This window comes from Trichechus manatus, unplaced genomic scaffold (genome assembly GCF_000243295.1).
Source record: "Trichechus manatus latirostris isolate Lorelei unplaced genomic scaffold, TriManLat1.0 scaffold00022, whole genome shotgun sequence".
In the NCBI taxonomy this organism is placed as follows: domain Eukaryota; kingdom Metazoa; phylum Chordata; class Mammalia; order Sirenia; family Trichechidae; genus Trichechus; species Trichechus manatus.
The window spans coordinates 9281000-9289123 of NW_004443958.1; the positions used below are offsets into that span (position 1 = coordinate 9281000).

The window sequence follows — 8124 nt, forward strand, 5'->3', positions numbered from 1 at the left end:
TTACGGAAGCAGACTGCCACATCTTTCTCCCACGGAGCATCTGGTGGGTTCAAACTGCGGACCTTTTGGTTAGTAGCTGAGCACTTATCCACTGCACCGCCAGGGATTCTTGCAAAATGCATACACATTCTTTATCTCTCAGCGTTTTGATGTTTGTTTTCTGAATTTTTTTGGTTGTTGTTAATTTTTCTGTATAGGAGTTTTTGTTTTTTTAGTCAACTTTATTAATCTTTTCTTGTATGGGTTCTGTTTTTGTGTCATACTTACAATAAACTTCTCTACTCCAAAATTTAAAAAAAAAATTCTAAATTGTTTTCTGCAAAAGGGAAGTGCAGGTGGTAATGTGCTTCAGCTTATGTTAGACTTACTCAGTTTACTGGAGCTTATTGAACCCAGTGTTGTCAGAATTTTTTTAAGAAACACTGGGAATACAGATTTATATGTGAAATATCCCAATTGTTAAATATTGGCAGCTAATTCAAATCTTTTTTTAAAAAAAAATTTATGTGCTTTAGGTGAAAGTTTACCATGCAAATTAGTTTCTCATTCAAAAATTTATACACAAATTGTTTTATACATTTGTTGCGATCCTCGAAATGTGTCAGCACTCTCCGTCTTTCCACCCTGGGTTCCCTGTGTCCATTTGTCCAGTTTTCCTATCCCTTCCTGCCTTCTTGTCTTTGCTTTTGGCCAGGTGTTGCCCACTGGGTCTCATAAACTTGATTGGACTAAGAAACATGTTCCTCATGTGTGTTATTGTTTGTTTTACAGGCCTGTCTGATCTTTGGCTGAAGAGTGTACTTTGGGAGTGACTTCAGTTCTGACCTAGCAGGGTGTCTGGGGGCCACAGTCTCAGGAGTTCCTCCAGTCTCTGTCAGAGCAGTAAGTCTGGTCTTTTTTTGTGAATTTGAATTTTGTTCTACATTTTTCTCCCACTCTGTTGGAAACCCTCTATTATGATCCCTGTCAGAGCGATTGGTGGTGGTAGCTGGGCCCCATCTAGTTCTTCTGGGCTCAGGCTGGTGGAGGCTGTGGTTCATGTGGTCCTTTGGACTGATATTTCCCTTGTGTCTTTGGCTTTCTTCATTCTCCTTTGGTCTGGATGGGATGAGACCAATAGATGTGTCCTAGATGGCTGCTTGCAAGCTTTTAAGACCCCAGATGCTACTCACCAAACTAGGATGTAGAACATTTTCTTTACAAGCTATGTTATGCCAATTAACCTAGATGCCCCCCAAGACTATGGCCCCCAGACTTCATCCCCAGTAACCTGGTCCCACAAGTGTTTGAATATGTCTAGAAAGCTTCTATGATAAATAAATTAAAAAAGCTTCTATTTTGCCTTGGTCAAGTTGTGCTGACTTCCCCTATACAGTGTGTTGTCTTACCCTTCACCAAAATTAACACTTGTCTACTATTTATTTTTGAAACTATGTAGGGCAAAAAACTGTTGGGCTTACTTCCAGTGTACATCCCCTAATCATTCTCCAAACTTTTGTTAAGTGTGCCTGACACTAAGCTAGCAACCGCCTGGCAGAGATGAAAAAGCCATGAATCCTATCCTTTAGGACCTCACAAATGAATGGGCAGATTTTTAGACAAATAATTATAGGGTGACAAATCTTCACAGCACCACAGGAGCACCGAAGAGTAGGCTCCAGAGGGGGTCAGGGAAGGCTTCATGTGTGTGTTGATATTTGAGATATGTCTTTGGAGGAGGCAGGAGGGAAAAGAGTAAGGTAATTTCAAGCACTGAGAACAACCCAGACATTTTGAAATGGTTCGTTTGTTTGGGGCTTCCTTTATACTTTTATTTTGTAAGCTTGATGCTTATCAGAAACTCTCCATGAGGTAGCAAAGAGTAAAATAGGTTGGACGGGGTAGACAACATAAATAAGATGTGATTTCAGATCCATTAATCAGAGATTCGTGATCCAACTAATCACATCACTACTTCTTTAGCTGATGACTAGTTTTATTGCAGCAGTCACCCTCTCCATTAAAATGACAATCTCTCTGAGAAGGAGAGCACCGTGAAACTTATATAAGTTGTTTTACCCCTAGGGAATGCGTTTATCAAATCTTTACTGAGAATAGGTAAGATGGAAGTAGGGGAAAGAATAAGGGTCGCTGGTGGTGCAGTGGTTAAGCACTTGGCTGCTAAACGAAAGGTTGATGGTTCGAACTCACCAACCACTCCACAGAAGGTTGTGGTAGTCTGCTCCCATAAAGATTACAGCCTTGGAAACCCTATGGGGCGGTTACACTCTGTCCTGTAGTGTTGCTATGAGTCAGAATGGGTTAGGGTAATGTACATCATAGAGCCTGGGGAGAAGTATAAAAAGTAACAATAGATTCTTGTTATAATCTCCAAGTGGCCATAATGGCGAAACTTCCTTCTCAAAGATAGGCCATTGGTTAGCATAGGCTTTGCCTACAATTCTCTTTGCCATTTGTCCTTGTTCACTTCAACGTGGTTGTTTGCAGTCTATGGTCAACATAGGTTCATTGCATTCCACTCTGTTTCTAGGTCAGAGACTTTCCATACCCTCCATATCTTCAGATGAGGAGCCAAACCAACTGGTAGAATAAATATATGGACTCAATGCTTAAGAGTGCTTTCCTTCCCATTAAGCGCACAGATGTTGCCAGATGAGACCTTCTCCTTCCAGCACACTTTAACCAGAAAGAATCTTACCTAGTCTTGTTTTGTCCTCAGAGCAGTACAGGAATTGGAAAATTTGATCAAAAACATTTGTTCACCCTGGTTTTGTTAAAAGAGCTATCACATGTGTTTTAGGAGGCTGACATAAGGCATATAGTCTATGGAGCAAGAAACTGGATTTTTCGTTTTGACACTTTTTTTTGCTAGGGTCAGATTTTTAAAGAGATATGATTATAAGACAGTCAAGGTCGTGTCCATGATTACCTTTGTCCAAATGCTTATTTTGGTTCTTGACAGTAAAATTGTAGGAATATCTTGCTATTCTTAATACCTCTTCTAATCGTTCACTGACTAGCTGGACACCTAGTCCAGGTGTTCTTGGGTTGAGTCTTAGCTCTGCCTAACCACCTGTATGTGACCTGGGCACTCTTACACAGTCTCGGTTTCTTCACCTGTAAAACAGGAATATTAATAGTTTCTCCCTGATAGCATAGTGTGGGAAAAAGCAGTTAAGGATATAAAACATTTGGTAGAATTTCTGATGCATAATACACCTCCTGTGTGTTATCTAAGGAGCCCTGTTGGCACAGTGGTTAAGCGCTTGGCTGCTAACCAAAAGATTGGTGGTTCGAACACACCAGCCAGTCGGCAGGAGAAAGATGTGCCAATCTGCTTCCTCAAAGATTACAGCCTTGGAAACTCTATGGGGCAGTTCTACTCTGTCCTACAGGGTTGCTATGAGCTGGAATAGACTTGACAACAATGAGGTTATATTATCTATTGCTGTGGTACAGAGGGCTCTTCCATACACAGCCTTGTTTGTCACATAAGTCCAGGTAGACAGAGTAGCTGTTATTGCCATTATCATTTCGTAACTGGAGAAAATGAAATACAGAGCATTTAAGGGGTTTGTCAATTATAGTTTCCCCAAATTAGTGGCACATGTGGGACTTAAATTTGGCTCTTTGGACCCAGAGCATCTCGCTACACCCCTGCTTCAACTGATTGTGAACATCAAGGCTTCAGTCCAGAGGTGAATTTCAAGATATTTATTAACAGGGAAGAGCCTCAGAACAGGGCTGTTGACAGATATGAAAGTATTTCACAATTTTAACTATTGGTGTGGTTGTATAAGTGTGGCCACCTAAATATCAGTCCTGCTTATACCATTTCATATGATGAAGAACTTAAGGGATTTTAAATTCAGAGCATTGAGTCAAACTCTCTGAATCTCTTGTTCTGGCTAGCAAAGAGTCTCAGGACCATAACCTTCAATTGCAGTGTGTTATTGGAAAGTAAAAAATAAGACAAAACAAGAAGATGCATTTTTTTTCATCAATGTTTCCCCTAGTACAATATTCACATACAACACTCTTATTTTGTGGATCTCTGAGACACCAGCCTGCAAATGAGATTGCTTGAGTTCTCTACATCTTAGTGTAAAATATATTTTTGGAGGTTTGTTAACAACCTTTAAACTTCTCTGACTAGTACATGTTTGGGCATTTGCTGCTTTCACTATTTTCAGTTTTATAGCATATTTTAAAATATTTAGCCCTTAGCACACGTGAGATGGCTAATGAACACTTTTTTTTTTTTTTTTTTATGGCTGCAGTAGGGCTCTGCTACCAGTGAGGGTACTGGGCAGGGATTTTTGAAGACAGCAGGAAGAGAGAAGAAGAGAAAGGTCTGCATGTTGGACTTAAAAATGGTTCAAATGTAAGCATATGTTCTTACATCTTATCACTAAGACAAGGTATATAATTCCTTTTGTTTCCTTTACATATGTACTGCAAGCAAACTTTCTTTGGCTTGGTCACCTGGCAGTGTCTCCTTTCATACATTGTTGACTTGGTTTTCTTTTTCTTTTTTTTTTTAAATATTTTATTGTACTTCAGGTGAAGGCTTACAGAACAGATAGTTTCTCATGTAACAGTAACACACATGCTGTTTTATGACATTGGTTAACAACCCCACAACATTTTAACCCTCTAAATTCCCAACTTTTTTTTTTTTGGTGAAAATACACATAGCCAAAGATACGCCATTTCAAAAATTTTTTTACATACACATTTAAGTGACATTGACTACGCTCTTCTAATTGTGCTGTTATTCTCACTTAAGATGAAGGCTTACAGGACAAACTAGTCTCCATTTAACAGTTACTACAAATGTTGCCCTATGGCAATGGTTAACAATCTCACAACACATCAATTGGTTTTCTTTTTAAGGTTACAAGTAGAGGAGTATAAATTTGAGAGCAAAGAAAAAGTAGACGTATAGAGTTCAGCCATGGCAGCACTCAGTAATTATTTGTTGAATAAATATATGGATGAATTTAAAGAAACTCCACTGAAACCCTGATATTAATTATAAACACTTTGTCTATCTAGATATTTCAATGACTATTAAGAATATCTTAAATTCAAATGAGAATGATTTTGAATGTGTCTGTTTGGTACATGTGGTAGGTTGTATTATTGTTCCATGTATTTGTCGCACCTCCCTGGGAAAAGATTATATATTCCCACCAATTTCTACTTCACTGTTGTTGGTCTTGGCCATGTGACTTGTTTTGGTCAAACTATTTCTCCTTGGAGCCCTGGAGGCACAATGGTTAAGTACTCGACTTCTAACCGAAAGGTTGGCGTTCTAACCGACCAGCAGCTCCATGGGAGAAAAGACCTGTTAATCTGCTTCGGTAAAGATTACGGCCTAGGAAACCCTATGGGGAAGTTCTTCTCTGTCCTATAGGGTCACTGTGAGTCGGAATCGACTTGACGGTGCACGACAACAACAACCTCCACTTGTCTGGGTAAAAGCGACAGGAAACTTCCTTGTAGAAGATTAAAGAGCCATTACATAGTTCTGCCCTTGATCTTTTCCATTAGGCAAGAGACCAGAATGTCCTATGGGGGCTAATTCCTTCATTCTGGGCCATATAATGAAGAGGACATGGAACACAACTGCAAGCTAATCAACAACATATAAGGTAACCAAAATAGATACATATATATATTTGTAAACACTGTAATTTTGGAGTAATTTGTTATTTCAGTACAACCTAGTGAAAGCTGGCTAATACATTATGGGAACATACATTGAAATAGAAATTAGGAGTAATCTCAATTTTTTTTGGAACAACTTTTTAAAAAGAGCTGGACTTTTCATATCCCTTATCTATCCTCATGCATAGATGACATGACCAGTGTAGATTTACAGCCCTTTGAGACTGGGCAGCTGCTGAGCTAATCTCACGAGCATGTGACTGACCACTTTTCTAATTTCCCCATTCATTTTGGATCCACAACATGGTGTGGTATAATAAATTCCGTACCAGTCAGGATTTGGATGTGATCTCAACTTTGATGGGATTTTGAATGTGACAATGGGCAAATCCCATAACTTCACTTAGCCTCAATTTCATCTTCTGGAAGAGGGCAATAATCATACATTTCCTGCCTTAGGCTTTTGCAGAGGGTGTCTCTGTTGGTTGGGATGTCTTTCCTTCTGCTTTCACTAGCTGGCTTCTCAACCTTCTGGTCTTCATCTTCAAGATCCCATCCTCAGAAAGGCCTTCAATGATTCTGACTACCTCATTTAAACTAGCTCCCAACTCCCCTTCATGCTGTACTAGAACCTGATTTGGCTCCTTTACAGCACACATCTCAATTTGTAACTCCCTATTTGTTTGTTTACCTGCTTATTATCTGTTTTTTCCAAGGCTATGCTTTTTTAGACTAGATATGTCTTGTGTGTCACTGTAATTCAGCTCACATCACAGATCACATGGCTTCCAGCATCAGAGCAACACACAAGCCACCACAGTACAACAAACTGACAGATGGGTAGTGGTAATTGATGTCAGAAGTGGCATATTAGAGTGTATATAAACTATGAATGCAGAGAGATTGGGACACAAGCCTGGAGAGGAGAGTACGGGGGGTCTTCCCAGAGAAGGCTTCCACAGCAGCTACATAGTGACTGAGGCTTGAAGGAGGAATAGTAACTATCTAGGTGGATTGGGGAGAAAAGTGCGTCTATCTTAGTCTGGGTTCTCTAGAAGAGTAAAACCAGTGAAAAGTATATGTAAACATATATAGAGAGATTTACTTCAAGGAAATGATTCCCAAAATTGTGAGGAAATGTCTCACACAATTGTGGGGGCTGGTAAGTCCCAAATCCATGGATCGGATGGCAGGCTGGAGACTTCTGCTGGCTCATGGGATTGCGAGGTCTGGTGAATCCAAAATCTGCAGGTCAAGCGGCAGGCCGGAGACTTCTGCGGGCGTACGTCCCATGACCCAAGGGTCAGGCCCTGAGAAGAGTGCAGGTTCGAGAGAGAGAGAGAGAGAGAGAGAGAGAGAGAGAGAGAGAGGGAGAGAGAGGGAGAGAGAGGGAGAGAGAGGGAGAGAGAGCTTTGCCAGTGCATCCATTTATATACTGGAGGCAGGCCAAGGAAACTCCTCTTTCAACTGATTGACTGCTCACATCAGATCAAAAAATGCAAGATGATTACATAGTATATGCTAAACCACTGAGAGTCATAACCTAACCAAGTTGACACGCAGCATTAACCACCACAGCATCCGAGGAAGAAAAGCAGAGTTAGGTAGGTAGGTGTATATTGATAGCTTATAAATAGTTCAGTAAGTTTGGAAGTAAGGAAGGGTGGGTGTCAGGAGCTAAAGAAGGGGCAAGTTATGAAAGCCTCTCCATTTGGTTTTTTTTTTAAACTATTTTTTATTGTTGTGCTTTAAGTGAAAGTTTACAACTCAAGTTAGTCTCTCATACAAAAATTTATACATACATTGTTTTGTGACCCTAGGTGCTCTCCTTCTACTGTGACAGCACACTCCTCCTTTCCACCCTGGATTTCCCGTGTCCATTCAACCGGCTCCTGACCTTCTCTGCCTTCTCATCTCACCTCTGAACAGGTGCTCCCCATGTAGTCTCGTGTATTTACTTGAGCTAAGAAGCACACTCTTCATGAGTATCATTTTATGTCCCATAGTCCAGTCTAATCTTTGTCTGAAGAATAGGCCTTGGGAATGGTTTTAGTTTTGGGCTAACAGAGAGTCTGGGGGCCATGTCTTCCAGGGTCCCTCCAGTCTCAATCAGACCATTAAGTCTGGTCTTTTTACTAGAATTTGAGTTCTGCACCCTACTTTCCTCCTGCTCCGTCAGGGACTCTCTGTTGTGTTTCCTGTCAGGGCAGTCATTGTGGTGGCTGGGCACTGTCTAGTTCTTCTGGTCTCAGACTGATGAAGTCTCTGGTTTATGTGGCCCTTTCTGTCTCTTGGACTAATACTTTCCTTGTGTCCATGGTGTTCTTCACTCTCCTTTACTCCATGTGGGTTGGGACCAATTGATGCATGTTAGATGGCTACTTAGTAAGTTTTAAGACCCCAGGCACCACTCACCAAAGTGGGATGCAGAACATTTTCTTAAAGAACTTC

General features: G+C 40.6%; 1 long non-coding RNA gene across 1 annotated transcript; it reads left to right on the plus strand.

Moving 5' to 3' along the window:
* Positions 1-851: 851 nt before the first annotated feature.
* On the plus strand, positions 852-5905 carry LOC111819947 (uncharacterized). Its single transcript, XR_002823512.1, has 3 exons — positions 852-882; positions 4281-4384; positions 5557-5905. It is a non-coding gene; the product is annotated as an uncharacterized LOC111819947 (long non-coding RNA).
* The last annotated feature ends 2219 nt before the right edge of the window (positions 5906-8124 follow it).